The sequence below is a fragment of the Poecilia reticulata genome, chromosome 3 (assembly GCF_904066995.2).
Source record: "Poecilia reticulata chromosome 3, P_reticulata-male-v2, whole genome shotgun sequence".
Taxonomy (NCBI): Eukaryota; Metazoa; Chordata; class Actinopteri; order Cyprinodontiformes; family Poeciliidae; genus Poecilia; species Poecilia reticulata.
Window position 1 is genome coordinate 11,541,379 of NC_088832.1, and position 18,419 is coordinate 11,559,797.

Genomic DNA, 18,419 nt, shown 5'->3' on the forward strand with positions numbered 1-18,419 from the left:
GCCGTTAATCACAGCGTGAAATAAGTGTGAACATCAGATTGCTCACTTTGCAAATTTGCAGCAAATGACTAACAGAGAGAGAATCCTCATCAGACCCGAATGGATGATTGAGATTCCAGATGTAAAGCAGTAATTCAAAGTTTGAGCTGCTTATTATTAATGCTCAGGTAAAAATGATTTGTTCAGAAATGAACAAATTTATCCTGGTTATTTAGCTAAAGATCCTCATGTATCGATGACAATTTTCAATTTTCTTTACACCCTTGTCCCTCAGTGGGGTCAGGAGGTGCTGGTGCCCATCTCCAGCTAACGTTCCGGGCGAGAGGCGGGGTACACCCTGGACAGGTCACCAGTCTGTTGCAGGGCAACACAGAGACAGACAGGACACACAACCACTCACACCTAGGGACAATTTGGAGAGGCCAATTACCTTGACAGTCATGTTTTTGGACTGTGGGAGGAAACCGGAGTACCCGGAGAAAACCCACGCATGCACAGGGAGAACATGCAAACTCCATTCAGAAAGACCAGGGCCGGGAATCGAACCCAGACCCTTCTTGCTGCAAGGCAACAGCTCTACCAACTGCGCCACTGTGCAGCCTGCATTCATCTTTCACTTTTTTTATTTTACAATATTTAACAGCACTCTTTAATCTGAACATCCTCCACCCCCCATGTTAACTAATGTTTGAGTTTTCTTCATTATCACAATCACTACGGACAAATGAACTGGAACCCAGTGGCGTTTCTCCGCATATGTACATCACACATTTCACGTAGGACACCGAGAAATCAGGCTGGTGAAAAATCATAATTATAGATATCATAATAACGACATTTAAGCATCTTCATAGTCCAAATGCTCCGGAATAATAAGCATCTGTGCTTAATTTCATTCAATATTTCCATCAAGGTGTTGGGATTTTATCTTCCTTTGTCTGATCTACTCTTGGTCACTGAAGTGGAAATGCAAGGGAAAAAATAGCCCAGAAAACGACTTTAGTTACTGAAAAGAATCTCGGAGTAGAAACTCAAGAAGCCAGTCTTTTCTGTCTTCTGTAACAGAAATATTTTAAGATGTTTTTACCTCGCTTGTGTGCGTGCGGTGGCAGGTTAACTCTGATCCTCTTGCTTATCACAGTTCCAGTTGGATCAAACCTGCAAATTTAGCGCAAGTAAATAATTATTTAGTTGTAACTATTTCTTGGTTTATGAAGATAAACAGTGAATGACCTGTTCACTTGTCTTTCCCATTTTGTTGAGTTGCTAATGATGTGTGATTTTAACCCTTTCAAGCATGAATTATGATCCTTTGTGTCAGGATTTTTTCCCAATTTTTATTTTTATTTTCTTAAGGTAGAAAAAAGATAGGAATTTATTATTATTATTCTTTTAATAATTGTAATTTTCTCCAAATACAAAGTTATTTGAAAATAGTATTGTTCTTTAATATATTGTGACATCTGATGTCACAATATATATTTTTTACCTTGAAGAGGTGTCTACAGTAGCAGGAAGGACCTCGTCGGTTTGCATGCTTCTTTGTCTGTCGGCCATATTGGATTTAACAAAAAATAATTTCTTGCATTTGCAGCTGATGGCCAGTAGTTGATAATGTATTTTATGATGCATTAGTGTCCACTTCATTGGTCTGTGTGCATGTATAACATAAAAATCCACAAGAAGCACAAGAAAATGGCTTTTAGATTGCTGTCCACTGTAGTGACCACTATGCATGAAAGGGTTAAAACCTGTAGAGGACTTAGACATGTTAGTGCGCCCCTGAATCCAGCCACCCTTCAAATATGCCAGACTGTAAGGCTTCTTGCTGCAGCAGAATTATGTCATGTTATGTGTGACGAATTCCAATCCGTCAATAAAGAGACAGACGGCGAGTTCCGTCTCTTTAGTAGTTAGTAGTTAGTAGTTAGTAGTTAAAACTTTATTGTCATATTGCATACACAAGGTGAATACAAAACGAAATTTCGTTGCATACAGCTCAGGACAGTAAATATGTATATAAATATAGAAAATATAGAGTGAAGGAATTTAGTCTCTTTATACTGGGAAATAATAAGTGAACATACTTATTATTGGAGCCAACACTGAAAAGAGGTGAAAGCAGTTACTTACAGTTCAGTAAAAATAAAAATAAAAATCTGATGTTGGTTTGCTGCAGCACTGCTTCTCAAATTCCATTTTATTTTTTGAAGGTTTTTTTTGTGTGTGTTATGAACAATAAGTTCAAACTGTGATCCAGGGAAACAAAGTATTTTATTACTATTGATTATTATTATTCTTTACCAACTTTTAACTTAAAAAAGCACTTGTTGTTACACATATTACAGTGAAATTTAATGTATTTTTTTAGCCAATAAGAGTATGTCTGTTTTTTAAAATAAATGGATAAAATAATAGTCAATGTGAAATACCATAATGAGAAAAAAAATAATTGTATATTTCTGAATATTTCTGTGTGAGATTATTCTGCTGCCATAAAATATGATTTTACTTTGAGGCTTGTGTCTGATTTTTACTTGGGTGAACAATGCAATTTGTCACAGGCTAAAAGCAAGAATTTTAATTGTTTATTATATACTGGTAAGTAATTGGATCTTTCAACCAAAGCTTAACAGAAGTGCGTTTTGTTAAGAATTTAAACATATTTTAATGTTTCTTTAAGGCGAGTGATTTCCATTCAAAGCCAAAGTTAGAAACAAAAGTTACATTTGCAATCTAAAAATAGCATTAGATCTACTGAATGAAGCCTTCAGCTCAGCCTCAACAATGGCATGTGTCCAGTGTTTTGTTGCCCTGCAAAAGTCAACCACTGGCTCTCTAAACAAAAACAATAGGCCTGCCAATAGAAAGCGGTCATTCTGTAGTTCTTTGAAGGAGGCTCTGTGTTAGCACATCAAGTTTTGTGGGACCTGTCTAGAGCTCAATTCACAGAGACTGAGGGGCTTTCATCTCTCTAGAGCCTATCACTCCAAACTGGAAAACAGGAGCTCAGGGACTCTCAGCTCAGAACTCCGACCCGGCTTCCCCGTCCTCAAACCCCCCCTTCTCCTGCCTGTCACAGCGGCGGCCCCTTCTCAAAGGGAGTCTTTCAGCTTTGTTTGTGGGACCCCGGCTCCAGGTCAATGTGAGCCCAGAGATGTAGTGCTGCAGCCTAGGAGCAAACAAATAGTTTGCTCGGTGAGCTTCGGACGTTGTTCTAGATATTTCATCAGACCGAAGCTATTACTGATTAAAGTATTTAGTGTTGCTACACCAGAACTAATATGACTGCGGTGACAGAGGTGCCAGGCTCTGCGTTAGATTCTATTACTTCGTCAGCGGAGGTGGGCTGTCGGTTCACCAGCAAAAGTTCACACACTTCTTATTGATGTGGCAAAAACTCATTCGACACGTCTCAACAAAATGCCACGGAATGTCTAAGATAAATTAAAACTGGTGACGCCTGCTGTGGCATTTTCAGAAACACAATTATACTGACCTGGACGGGAATGGCATTTAAAAGAAACATATTTGCACCCATCAGAGGGATTATTGCAACAAATCCCGTTTAATAGACAGACTAATAGAACCTGCGCCAGGCAAAGACCTTGATGTATTTCGTCCAACATTAGGGCTGAATTAGCTTGTGTCCGTCAGAATGTTCTTCCTTTGATCTGCGCCGTGATGGGGCTGTTTTGCTCGTGTACAAGGTCGCGTCCTTGTGCGGTGTGTGTTTTGTCGTGCCCTCTGCGACCTCCCTGAGTGGCAGCCGGGCTTCATTGGGGAGACACCGCCGCTGTCTTCCATCTCCTGCTGTCTTTGCTCAAGCCTTTGTGTGAGCCTCAGCTGCTGATTGGGCTGTATAATGTGACTGATGTCCTCTGGGCAATCTGCTGTTGGGACAAGGACGCGCTCAGGTGATCCAGAGGCTGATTGGCGCCGGGCTAATGGAGAGGACGCCGCGACCTCTGGGGGTGCCAGGTGCCAAACCGGGCCTGTTAATTATGCATCGAGAAGCTGCTGGAACCAGCCTCCCTCTGCTCATGTGGCGTCTAAACAAGCAGAGAAATTCACCAGTAACACAATCTTGCTAGTCTGGGTACGTGCGTGTGTGTATGTTTGCGTGTGCATGTGTGTGAGTGTGCGTACGCCAACATGTGTGCGAGAATTTAGACCATCTGGTGTCATGCTGAGCTGTCTCTCTGCGCATTGCGTGAACATCAGAGAAGAGGATACTTAACTACTGTGCATAGGTGTGTGAAATGTCCATATTTACCTGAGTTAGGATTTCATGGCTGGGCTGGAAGAGCCAGCTGATCACATTTATTTTTCCTTTTCTTTCCTTCCTGTCCTCTGCACCTTCTTCATCCCTCCCTCTTCTTCTCTTTCCAGCATCTCGCTCTGTTTTCGCTTTCAGATGGTCTGCTAGATAGGCTAATTCTCCGCCACTTTATCATCTACTATAATCAGACGGGCGTAAAGAAGCTGTGTTACGCCGTGTTACATGTACTTCAGTTTATGTGTGTGTGTGTGCGTGTGTGTGTGTGTGCGTGTGGTGGACTGTGTTGTTGGGGGCTCTGGCTGCCAACACTATTTCTTTTAGACAGACAAAAAGCCTTGTTTTGGATGAGGTATGTTTATTGTTCATGCTGACACCGCTTTTATGACAGGATGACTAACGAGTACACTTTTACGTAAGTGCAAATGTGTATCGGTGTGGCACAAACACTGTTGAGAACAACAGGAATTAGCAGAAGTCAAAGTGAAATTTATGGTTTCAAAACTCCGGGGTAGCTGGAGAGAAATGGCTCGGTGCAACTATACGCATTTTTTAAAAGTTTCTTTTTTAAATTCCGTTTTATCTCCATTTACACAAAAAAGGGTTTAACATCTACAAAATGTCACATATCCACAGTGCCTTTCAAAAGTGTTCATGTTGCTTTTTTTTTTTTTTTTTTTACATTTCTGTTACATTGCAATCAGAAACCAATCTAACACAGATGTGCATTGATATAAATAATCCCACTGCGACTTTGTTGTTGTGTCATTTTCTACTAAAAGGGAGGCTTCTTAAATCTTTCGAAACCACCAACAGGTTTTTTTCCAGGACTGCCCCATACTTCTCTCCATCCCAACTTCTCACTAACTTTGACCAGCTATGCCCTCCCTGCTGCTCAAAGTCCTCCTCACAGGATGATGCTCCTGCATTGCAGCATGGGTAAGGTGTTTTATGGGTGATCGCCATCATCTGACTGCACTAACTTCTTCGACAAGTTCTCTGTGTCCCCCACAAATTTTAAACAAGCCTTCCTACGGCGTTCTTCCAATGATGGGTTCCTTCTTGTCAATCTAACAATAAAAGCCAGATTTGGGGAATGTCCAGCTAATGCAGTCGTCCTCAGATTCTCAGTAGCTGTGGATCTCTGGTTGACGACAAATATCTGACATTAGTCTACATCTGGTTAAATTTCTCAACACTTTCCTCCCTGAACTGTTTGCTGTGGATTTCTGCTTTTCTTTGTCTTCATGATGCCGTTTGTTTATGAAGGTTCTCTTACAGAACAGCTGGATTTATACAGAGATCAATTTACACACAAATTGACTTGATTTACTAATTAGGTGACTTCTTAACGGGGTTGAGTTCACTTGATTTTATTCAGAGGGGTCAGGGTAAAGAGAGCTGAACACAAAAGCACGTAAGCACTATTAACGTTTTTATTTGTGAGAATCTTTGTAAACCATGTTGTTTCACTTTATTTTGTGCTTGACTGCTACATAAAACCCTTGTGAAATCAATTTAAGCTGGTGGTCATAATGTGATGAACTATGAAAAAGTTCAAGGGGTATGAGTATTTTTGCAGTGTATTATTTTCTGTGCAAAATCTGTTAAAGTACTAACTGCTCATGTGTAAAAATTTCTAGTGCACTCGTTTCTTTGCAGTTTTGGCCTTTACATTAATATTACAAGAAATACCTGGTAATGAGTAAAGGTAAAAGTCAAACTAAATGAGGTTGCAGATACAGTAGAGGTGTTCATATTATTTTACTTTGAAAGTATTTGTCCTCTAATACTCATATTATTATTCTGTGACTGTATCGTTGTACTGGAGCTGAGATAAAGAGCATGTTGTAATGTCTGAAAGCAGCTAGAGGTCCATTACGTAGCTTACGTCCAGACAGGATGATGTCATTAGAAAGAAAGCCTAAAAGGATCTGGTCTGAAAGGAGATTCTTTCTTTTTTATGCAGCTCCGAATACAAAGCAGTTAGTTTAGATTGTCCTTTATTTTAAGAGCAAATTTTATCAGCTGAGTAGATTAATGTGTAAAACATTGTTGAATAAAAAAAAGCGAGTCAAGTCATGCTGTGTTTTGTCTTCATCAATCCATTTTTAGTACCTGCTTAAACCTTACAGGTTTGCATGGGGAACTGGTTCCTCTGGTAATCAATAGACGGAATTTGGAGTACACCCAAGGCACCACCAGTCCATTGTAGAGCAATATAGAGACACACAACCGTGCCGATACACACATTCACCACTGCAGACAAGATGGAGAGACCATTAACCTCAAATGGAGGAAGAACGGAGGGAGGAAACCAAAGGAACCAATGAGAACCCAAACATGCTCATGACCCCAGCTGGGCTCTGACTCCAGGATTTTCTTGCTATGAGATGAAAGCACTAAAAAACCAGTTCCCTTGTGCAGCCCATAACGCAATAAATCAAAGAAAAGAATTGACATTTGCACTTGGTGATGCAAATAAATGACAAAAGCAACATTGTACAAGTGAAACAGATGTGGTGACCTTTGTGATAAATAAACAACTTTAGTTACAAATTAAAAAACAAAACAAAAAAAAAACATTGGGTTCATAGTGGTTGCTATGAACCCATAGCAAACATGAGTTCATAGTAAACATGGACCCAGTTTAATAAGTAATACAGCTACTCAAACAGAACGCCCTGTCCTCGCCAACTCCATTGTTTTCTAATTCAAAAACAATGTTTATTGAAAAAGTTACTTCTAGTCAGTGTCTGCTGTTTTGGCACTGAAACAACTTAGCTGTAGTTAAGTAATGACTAGACCACCTTATTACCACTTTATTTTGTGTTAAGCAAGTATCTATAATTGGATTTCAGGCATAGAGAACCTGAATGGATGCTACATAAATAATCACTAAAGGCTTATTGCAGTACAGGGAGTTATTTGTCGCATATATAAAGCGTGCAGTAGTAATTAAAAAAATGATAGATTTGCATTATATTGTGCAACTTTACTGCATACTTATGAATAGTACTATACCGGTTCATGATTTTCATGCACAACAATTCCTCATATTTACAAAAAAAAGGAGATGAAATCCAGTTGATTGAGATGATCAGAAGGTAACCATAACTCACAAAACACACTTCTTACAACCAAGGTACGAAAGGAGTACTGACCCAACATGCTACACCTTAAAGCAGATGGATTTTAAGGTAACTACATTCAGCAGGTGCCACTGCTGAATCTTAAGAACAGGAAACTGTCCCTATAATTTGCACAGGTTCACCAAAACTGGACAATTAGAGACTGACAAAAACTTACCTTGCCCCCGAGTTTCTATTGGGGCAGATCTTTGCGTTAAAAACACAGAAAGCTGAATCCATCCTGTCTTGGATCAGTAGTTGAGGCTGCTGGTGATGGTGTAATAGTGAGCGGAAAAGGCACTACTTTGTATCAACCGAACATCATTTAAAGGCCACTGACTACCTGAATGTTGTTACTAACCACGTCCATTTATTTAAGATTACACTGTCCTCATCTTCCTGCTTCCAGCAGCCATCATATTAATACGAAAAAGTAAAACTGTGAGGAATCATTCAGAGACTAAGACATCTCTGAGCGCAAAATGGGAGTAGTAGCCAGGTGTGCCTAATAAATTGGCCACCATGTATGCATTTGAAGAGTGAACTTCATTTTGAATTAAATGAGACAATCCATACCGAGAGGTGGGAGAAAAAAGTAAAAGGTTGAGCGAAAATGATAACTGTGAACTACAAGTGTTTCATTTATTTTAGTTGGTTAATATATACCAGAACAATGCTATGTCATAAAATAACTTTATATTTCTTTTTCACAATTGCCAGAAAAACAAGTTTTAGTGTTTGTTGAATTTTTATCTGCACAGTCTAGGGGGAACGTCTGTGGTTTAATTCATCAGAACAGAGCAGTGTCCTGTTGAGCATTGTCATTTATCTGTTTTCGCAGACTTACTGCTGAGGTCCGACCCCTCTAATGGCGAGAACTTTCCATCTAGTTAGAGAAACATCGTAAGTAGGAGTTCTGCAAACTCCCACGCAGCTTGAAAAGCAAAGTATGTCACATTTGAGTTATCGTCAGAATGGCGGATGCAGTTTTTGTAGCTGCGTTTAAAAAGATTAAGTTCTGAAGTCACACCGAGCAAACATTAAATTCATTCCTCTTCGTCTCTCTTGTGGTTTTCTGGGGTCGTGTTTTCAGTTATCATATTTCATCTACGTCGAGAGAGAGAGAGAGAGAATGAAATACGGTGTGATAAATGTGAGATTTGCGCGCAGTCGAGTGCAGAGGAGTTCATAATAAAAAGTTTTATTGTCTGCGACGTTTTTGGTTGTTTGGCTCAGACTCAGCTATCTGACAGTGGCCTTGACAAATAATCCGTCGCGCGAATGCTTCAAACTCCGGGTCATTGTCACAGAGGGGAATGCTTGTGTATCTGACGCTGCACCAAAGCTCAAACGCATTAAACAGCAGCTTAAATTCTTCGAGTCATACCAGCAATGAGCCATGACATACTGTAGGTTTGGTTAAATCCCCCATGACTGGAAGTTTTGATGTGACTTTAGATAAGGCTCTGTTCGGCTTTTTTTTTCTTCCTGCCTCTAAATATTCCCAACTGTCTCAGTAGATTACAAAAGGACATTATTCACCCAGATTTCTAATATTTCTACAGAAGCTGGATTGTTGTGGCAATCAGAAGAGTGATTCCCAGGTCATCTAAAGGATTATTTATAATTAAATATTACTGATCATCCAGACATTAAGCTTAAACCTTTTATCATGATAACTAGAGATATATCTCTATTGGCATTATAGAAATCTAAGCCGTTTTATGGTTGGTGAGCAATGATGATTTATTATTGCTGATGAACTCCAGGACTTTGGCATTGAAATGCATCCTTGCTCTTCACCCCAAGCTTTAGCTCCCTCCACTGATTCTCTGACAGATTCACGTATGGACTCTGCCTAGGCAGATCCAGAATGTAAATATTTTTGTAACCTGAGCATTTCTTCACCTCTTTAATTTTTTTGTTTTTGGGTCTTTGTCAAGCTGACTTGAGCAATGCTACACAAGACTGAGTTTCTCTGCAGACTGCTTGGTTGAGAATCTTGATGGAGTCCTCTTTCTTCATGATGTCGTTCCCTTTAACACCCACAAATTTGAAATCCATAAACACGCTTTTAAGAATAACGTTTATGTGTTGTACTAATAACTAATAAAACATAAATGGTACTCTAAAGGTAGCAGACAAATGCCACATAGGACTCAATAAGCACACCTTTGAGTGCCCAGTATGCACCAGGTGTACAGTGAATAACTATAAAAAATATGTTTAATTTGCTTTTGTCTGCAAATATTTGTTTTAATTTACTAGTTCCTAAAAAAAATCTATTTTTAGTAGGACAAAAGAATGTAAGAAGTAATGATTGATTAAGGTACAACCAGTACTGATGTCACAACATTTCTGTATGTTTAAGGCTGGCTGTGTTTTCAGAGAGCAGCGAGGAGTTGTCAGGAGAGATTTAGAAGAAAATAAAGCACATTCCAGCCAGAAAAACCATACTGCATAGTTTAATAGAGTAAGGGGAACAGATTTTCAGTCAGTTTTTGAAGGATGCATTTAGTAGCGATTACAACAGGGATGAGAATTTATATCAAGGGGAGCAGCCATTTGAGTAAATTGTATAGGGAGCAAATATTAAACTATTAAATATTAAACATACAATTGTTTTAATATTCCTTTCATATTTTCTGAGACTAGAGTTTATCCTATATATTTGTAACCCAGGTGATTTGGGACAACCCAGGTATTTTTAATAATTGAGTTTATGTCTCCTATTGTATATTTTATCCTGCCCACCACTCTTGAACTAGCATGAAATCTTGCGAGATTTTGTGGGATTTGAGTTTTTAAAAGTAGGGCGGTGCTAACGTTTGGTCTGAGAGAGTGTGTGGTGGACGTTCAGGGCCGGCTGCTGCAGGTGAGAATAGTTTTAATTCATTTATTTTTCGTTTTTGGTTGTAATCCACTTAGTGGTATGCCTTTCAGTTTCTAGATGTATCTAATCTTCAAGAGAATCAGTTTTCTTTGGCTTAGAAATCAGACAAAACAAACCAGTGAGTGTCTGTTAGATTTTTTTGGTGCATGCTAATGCTAACGTTAGCATGCTATGTTAAGGCTGATGCCATGTTTGGTTGTTGACCTGTGACCATTGAGCTAATTTGTTTAGCATTTTTGTTATGCTTGTATATTATCTGATGATGCAATATTTAACATTCAATACTATAATATTAATTAAGATGAAGAGTATTTGAACCCTTGTCCTAATATTGGGCTACGATGAGCAGTGAAGTAATCATGTTCATGCCTATTTTTTAGCTAATAATTTCATTTATTCATTAGAAGGAAGTGTAAATGGTATTAATAATGACTTGATACTGGCTAATATTAAGAGGAAAACGACTTAATGTTGGTCGTATTTATGCAGGCCAGCTCCCCATTTGATGGAGAGCTACCAATAGGCTTGAGGCCCAAAGAACCGGAAGTAGAGCTGCTGGATCTCCTTCTCTGTGGTAGGAAGGATTGTTTTAATTTCTTTCTGGGAACAACATTGAAACGTGCTAAAACTGGTACAGTCTTTTTTGTTGTTGTTGATTCTTGGATTGGTTACTGGATAAACAGAACTAGACTATTGGCACTTGTGTGGGATCTGTATTAACATATGGACATTTTTTAAAGAATTTCATCATCAACTTATTGGAAATGCTGTGGTTGATGTAAAATTTAACCGATTTTGACTATGAAAGTTTATCCTGTATGTATTGTAAATATTTTTTTTCTAACTTTAACATAAATCTGCACTATTTTTCTGTCCAAGTTAAACACAGCCCCGATCCTTCCCATGTTGTATCTCTGCTCTTCTGATAAATAGTCCCTTACATTGAATACTCATCACCTCTTGAAGTAGAGTAGGAAATGAATATTTGTATGTGGTCCAGTTTTGATCTTTATGCATTCACTTATTTTATGCAGCATATTTTTCACTTGTCATTATGCTGTAGAACATCATATAAGTTTTGTCTGTCCAAAAATCCTGATTACATGACTGATTTGTAAAAGCAATAAAAGGGTCAAACTTTCAAAGGGACAAATACTTTTTATAGGCACTGTATTTCTCTTGACCCTTTCATAAGGACTGTAATAAAGTCTGGCTCCTTGGAAGCAGAATATAAAGAAAATACAGATGACATATGTTTCTTATAACTCATAAAGTCCACATACCGTATCTTCAATACAAATATTTCTCTTTTTGACTTTAATATAGCAATGAAACGGAGGCTTCAGAGATACAGAAAGGCAGACAGTGTGGTGTTGAGATGTGCCTAACTTTGGGTGTTGTAAACCAGGCATGTATTTTTATAGTCGATCTTCAGACTGCAAAGGGAAAAAAAACAGACGAACCTAAGCATAAAAAAGTTTCAACCCTGCAAAACTCACTCGTTTATCAGAACTAATGTAGTGCGGCTTGTAAATGTAGTCCAAACCGATTGAGCAAAATAGACTTCTGCTACAATGATTGTGCTGCTTCCATAGATGTGAAAAATGTAACCATAAAATAAAATAACCCTGTCGTGAAGAAAAACATAACAGAAATAAGAGAGACGTCCAAAGAACATTTGAGTTTTGGAGGGATAATAGTCATTTCTGAAGTGAAGCAGATTAGAACAATGACTCATTCCCCACGGTACAAGTTCAGTAGGAATTTTTAGACGTAAAAAGTTGTCCTTGTGTACTATAACGATGACGCGGCTTGTCTCCAATTACAGTAGGTATTGTGTAAGCATGCACACTCAGGATGAGAAGCTGTTCCCCTGATGCTGAGAGCCAACGTCACTGGTAGAGACAGAAATAACACACAATCTGTTTCAGATATAAATCCTCGGGGGATGCAGGAGGATGTGCTGCTCTCCTCCGTTGCACCGCTGGAGTCGTACATGAGACCATCCTGGTACGGTTGAGCTTTAAGTTGAACCCAAAATTATTTTTACATAGATTTAAAAAAAATAATTTTTATGATGATGAATCACATTTAAAACTGTAAGATATGTGAAGCAAACTTGCAAGGTCACATCCAAGGGCGAGTCAGCTCAAGGGATGTTGCACATATTCGCCAGGTGTGTTTCCTCCTCTTCTTTTTCCTGCTGCGTTTTTCTTTCTTTTCTTTTTTTTCCCTCTTAGTCAAACATTACACCCACTCTGGAGCTCTTCTACAAAATCGGGCCAATCTCCTCCTGTCTGCGGAGATTGAGCTGCTCATCAGAGTCTGTTAATTACATCGTTCTCTAAAGGGATGACAAGTTAAGCCACTTTCTTTTCGTGGTTGGGTTTTGAGACACGGATTCGGCCCTAAAGGCTAACACGAATAACCCATTGGGTGAAAATAGCCCCGACGATTGGTTAGAGGGAAATAACTATCTTAGTGTTGTGCTGGCTAAGACAGGAACATTAGGATTCAAAATGTGTCCCTGCTTGGCACTTTACAGTTGTGGTCTTTTTTTTTCTTCCCCCCTCTCTCCCCTACGGGCTACTCTATTACAGAGAGAACAAGCACATAATTGGAATTTAATACAGTTACAGATAGAGAAGACATATGATTGTCTTGTGGAACTTAGGGACTCGTTAAACCTCAACAATGACATGTACAACAAAGCCAACGGGCAGCAGTGATCTCTTCATGAGGACCGTATTACGTTAAACTTAAAGAGCCCTGTGGGTTTATTAGAGTTTGAGCTGCGCTAAACGACTCTTTCTAATTCTTAAAGCTATTGTTGACGCTACTGTCTGATAGCTCAGCTCAACCTAACAAGATGTAAAAAGGTCAAATGATTCATGCACTTTAACCTTCAATAGAGTGCTTTTAACTTGCACAACCAGATTCTTTTATAAACGTGATCTATCAGCATTTTGATCAATCGTTGTAAAAACTGCATTCGTTTCCCTGTAGCTGTTCTTTGTAACTTTTCCAACACATTTCCCCCTTTTTCCATCAAGTTTCCAAACTCTGACATGATTTGAATGATGTCAGTTAAATATACAGTTCAGTTTTACATTTTATCAAAGAATATTGAAATGCTTCTCAACAATTACGAGGACAAAAACTACTATTGGCATTACATTAATCAAACTCTTCTTATTTTTGAGAATGTCTTTGATGAGGAGCTCGATGTTCTTCTTGGCATCAACCTAATCCATGGTGCTCTCCACAGATTTTGCGAGGCTCAAGTCAGGACTCGGACTAGACCATTTCAGAGCATTATTATTACTTCCAGTCAGAGGAAATAGAGATTAAAAAAAAATATTACTCTAAACCTAAATCTTTCAGGGGTGTGAATGATTTTGAACTTTATTGTATCTGTAACACACTGCATGAAAACATAGCCTAACTTAAAAATGTATATTTTTCACAGATATAGAAAGCTTCTCAAATCACAAACTGTTTTGAAGAATCTGTAATTGGCGGACAATAATCCTGCCCTCGGATTCTTTGGATAACTTTTTTTGTGCCTTTCTGATTTTTATTCATTGCTTCCGTATTTGATTGTTTTCGTCGATGGTTTAAAGTAACAGTTTTACTTTCACTCCTAGATGGATATATCTGATGTGTCCAAAGTGACCTTCGTCTGAATGGTTATGTTCCATTTCTTCTGACTTTTCACTCATTGCTGCAACACACTTACGGGACTCCATTTGAGTCAGAGGGTCCAGAAAGTGGAAGATGAATTGCAAGCATTGCGCATGATGAGCTTGGCTGATGTTGTGACTTGTGCTCTGTTGAGTAACTGGGACTCTGTTGAGTAACAGTAGCTCACACCTTTGTTTGGAGTTTGCAGGTTTCAAATGTGTGTTTTCACTTGCACTGCATGGACAAAGCTGCTACCACATGCGTCAAATGAATCACTTAAGTTTGGAACGTCATGTTATTACAGCCAGTTTCCTTCAAAAAAAACATTTTTAAAATGAAATTATTCATAAATATTACAACACTTCACAGTTTTGTTGGCTCAGATTGCACAACTTTGTAACTGATACAAGCATCTATCCGTTGTTTTTTTTTTTTTTTTCTTGTTTTCCCTCATCTGTGGTCATCGTTATTCCAATTGTTTTTTTTTTTTTTTTCCAAGTTGGGAATGTTTGGTCACATTGTTAAAACCTCATCATTAGCCAACACAAGATATTTGTTTTGATATCTGTGCAGCACTTTCTTTTTGTTAAACCTGTTGTTTTTTTTATTTTTTACCAGTTTACTCTGAATATTAGAGCAAATATGTCTGTTTCTTGGAGATTGCACATATGTTAGTTGAAGTGAGAATAGCTGTGTCATTAGGTGTTCAAATTTCACCGGTGAAGCCTTGGATAACAAGAATGTTACTCAGGAAACTGAATCTTAGAATATGTCTGAATGTCATTCTAGTTTTCAGTACGTTCTTCTTTGCAGGCGTACACGCCTTCATCCCTCTCTTCAAACGCCTTCCTCGTCCGACGTTGCTCTCGCAAGGAAGTCCGTCTACTTCAGGCATATTTTCTTACAGGCCAGCAAATATCAATAGCATCTGGATGATATTTACTGGTGTGGGGAAGATGAATGTCCTGCTCTAAATGCTTCAACCTCATTGCCTTTTGGAATATTAGTCATGTAAACAACGTCTGCTTATTAATGGTAAAAGCTTTCCCTAATGATCCACACCTCACATGAGTCTGAAATATCAAGTCAGGATATAAAGAGCAGCCATAGATCATCATAATGAATGATGGGAGGCTGGCGGAAGGCTGGGGGAGGAGACCCGTCTCCATGCTAATTCACTCGCTATTTCCCTTCTTGATTCATATGCTATTTGGTGATAATACATCAAGGCTGTATGATTCTTCCATTAATGCAGCGAGCTTTGCCTTCACTTTGCTGATGACGATTTGTCAGCATTATAGAGCACTTACAAACCTGAAGATTTCTTTCAGGTCTAAAGGAAGAAGACGTACAAGCCACTGTAGTTGCTCGCAAGGTTGAAATCGCAATCTGACGTCCCATTTACACGCAGAGCTATTCTGCCTCCCGAAATGAACTCCACAAGGAATGGAAATAATTTACAAACCTAATCAAATGTGTTCAAAAGAAGCAGTATGTGTCTTTTAACGAGCGCTCTGATATCAGTCTGACACAATCAGTCTCCTGAGAGAACCCATCAAAGCCCTGTTACTTTTTATCATGCTGGATGATTTCTATGAAAATTGGCATGACTGTAAATTTGCTTCTTGTCAAACGTTGAGTAATCAGAAGCCAGCCAGCTGTAAATAAACAAATGCACTTCACTACCCCCTGGCATACTAATCAGCTCAATCACAATATTGTTCATAATGGGGGGTGGGGGGAGATGATGGGGAGTATTTCCTTTCATGGTGCTGCTAAATGGCCAGTGTTAATGATAATTCTGTAATGAATCACAAATATACCTCTGAATTTGCTCTAACGGCTTCTGTCGCTTATCCGCGTCCGTGAACAGATTGGCTTTAATGCGACCAATCTCTGTAAAACACCAACTGGTTCATATCACAGCAGTGCAGTAATGAAAGTGCCTCCGGGAGCAATGGTTAAAGGGGTCACATGTCTGTAGTGGTGCATTAGCATCGCTGTAAGGGTGTAACACTACCTACGATGCAGGTGGATGTGTCGGTTCAGCCTCTTATATGGAATAATTTAATTCTCCAATTAGCTCAAAAGGGTTTGGAGAAGGTAATGGATGGGAAACTTAAGTGGCGTTAAGCCCATCTGTTGTCGGTTCTTTTTTTTCTTTTTTTCTTTTAAGCTTCTGCTATTGAACGATAAATGCCCCTGATATAATTATGAGGATGTTATCGGCTGTCACTCAAAAACGATTTATTTTAAGTTTAGTTTATAAATATAGCTTCATCTGAAGGCAAACTGGTCCAGGTTGCATACATAAATTAAATCATACAATTGAGTCGTTTCTGCATCCCTAGAATAAAACACGGAGGCACAGTAGTTGAATTAAGTTTACTGTCGATTACTAAAACATTTTTTTATGTTAGGAAAACTTGTTAATTGCATCAGTTCTTTCACTTTGCTTAAAACTTTACATACAAAATGTTTGCATTTAGATGACTTCATTTGTCATCTGTCAATGACAAATGAAAACATTTTTAAATGGCATACAGAACAATGTTTTAATTGACATGCATATATAATTAATTTAAAACATTCTAAACTTCACCTTCTACAGTTCGATAGTGTGTATAATTATTTTTCAAAGCTTAAGGGTTTATTTGTATGAACCCAATGATGAAAGACATTCTCGTTTGTGTGCGTGTCTGTGTGTGTATTTTTTTATATTGTGAGATTTATTGCTAACTTAGCAGATCAGTAGAGATGAATAAATTATTTTACACTCCACAGATGATAAACGGAAAGAAAAATAATCATTACACAGCCAACAATGTTTTTGACAAAAGGCAGGACTGATCCAGGTTTTAAAGATCAGAATTGTAAAAATCTTACCTGGATTTATTTTGATGGTTATGGTTATTGAAATGTCAAAAAAAAAACTGTTATGAGTATGTATTACTCTGTTTATTAGTTAGTTTAGATTTTTTTAACTGGTAACCTCAGGAGGAAGTTTTTATTGCTTTCTGGTCTTGGCAGGTTTGCTTTTTGTGTTAACAAGTAATTGAACAGATGGGCCTGATAAATTGACCAGTGAGTCCAAATGGAGGACTTGCCTTAAAAATAAATGCACCGGACATGGAGGATCCCACAGAAACCTCTGTTGAATTTCTTTTTTTTTATCCATTTAAGTGACTAAATGCATCTCAGCCTAAGCCTTTCCCATCTATGCACAATTCTTCTGCTTTTAGCCTCACCAACTTTATTTGAATTGAAATAACAAATCACTTTAGGTGACTTGCTTGTTGAAATCAGTGCAGTGTAGTTGTAATAATGTATGAGTGCAGAGTGGGGTAATACATGCCTAGACATGGATTCATGTTTCAGATACATTGCTATTCGGCCCACTGAGTCTGGATCTTTCAGTTTGCATAATCATCATCCGTCCTGTTGGCTGGGGAGCCAAAGGGAGTGCAGGAAATTAGCGGATGTCTGCTCAGAAAATTGCTTTATATGTTACTGTGGTGATTTCTCAAACGAGGCCGGTAACAAAATTTATAAAATGGAAGTAATGTCGGCAAGAGAGGATGTTACTGAGCATGAAATCTGGTGCACTGAAAACTACCAGCATGGCATGCAACATGTAGTTTAACTCACTTTTCTGTTCATGTTAGTTTTTATCAGCCTCTTTCGAGCCCAGGAGTATTATAAAATTTAAATTTAACGTTAATGCATTCGAGCAAATTCATCCACGCCCTTGGAAACGATGTTGTATTCCTTAATATTGATTAATCTCTTATTGCAGTAAGATAAGTAAATTTGACATGCTACTGGCATTAAACAAAAAAGGAACATTTGGAAATCACCTCATTCTGTTAAGTATGATGGAGGATGATGCCATGTGGTTCCTTCTTTTCCCAAAGCTCCAGGAACCTTGTTAGAGTGCACTGCCTCTTGGAAGATTTGAAATATTACGACATTTTACAGTAAAAAAACCCGAAGAAAAAACCACTGAAAATGGGTCATCACTTGGTATTCGCAAAGGATAATGGACAATAGCTATGAATGGTTCATTATACAAAATATGAAATTTCCCATTGCCTTCAAAATGACCAGACCTCAAATTTATAGCAAAAATGAGCTAAACAGATTAACACATTAAGGAGGACTCAGGACTCTGGACAATTTAGAGAGATTTTGCCAAACAAAAATGATCAAAGATGCCTCTTTCTTTTTGTGCTTCAACCTTGTAATATTTTACAGGCTACATCGGTTCTATTGGAAAAAGAGCCTTGACAGCCTTGACATTTTGTCAAAAAACCAGTTGCTGCTTATGGTGGGTGCAGTGCTAAGATTTTAACTTCTCATTTTGTCTGAGGGTAATCTGGACTTTCATTTCCAATCGGAGCCTACAGTGTCTGTATTGTTTACCAATCGTGTA

At 38.4% G+C, this 18,419-nt stretch overlaps 1 long non-coding RNA gene across 10 annotated transcripts in view; it reads left to right on the forward strand.

Moving 5' to 3' along the window:
• Positions 1-9,738: 9,738 nt before the first annotated feature.
• LOC103462070 (uncharacterized) overlaps positions 9,739-18,419 on the forward strand; it is a 162,591-nt gene continuing 153,910 nt past the window's right edge. For 2 of the 10 annotated variants that reach the window (XR_014086866.1, XR_014086864.1), the window contains exons 1-2: positions 9,770-10,285; positions 10,793-10,877. This is a non-coding gene — a long non-coding RNA (uncharacterized LOC103462070). Of the gene's footprint in view, positions 10,286-10,792; positions 10,878-12,234; positions 12,314-18,419 lie in introns of all 10 variants that reach the window. The other 8 variants (XR_014086867.1, XR_014086872.1, XR_014086870.1 and 5 more) reach the window with 8 other exon arrangements.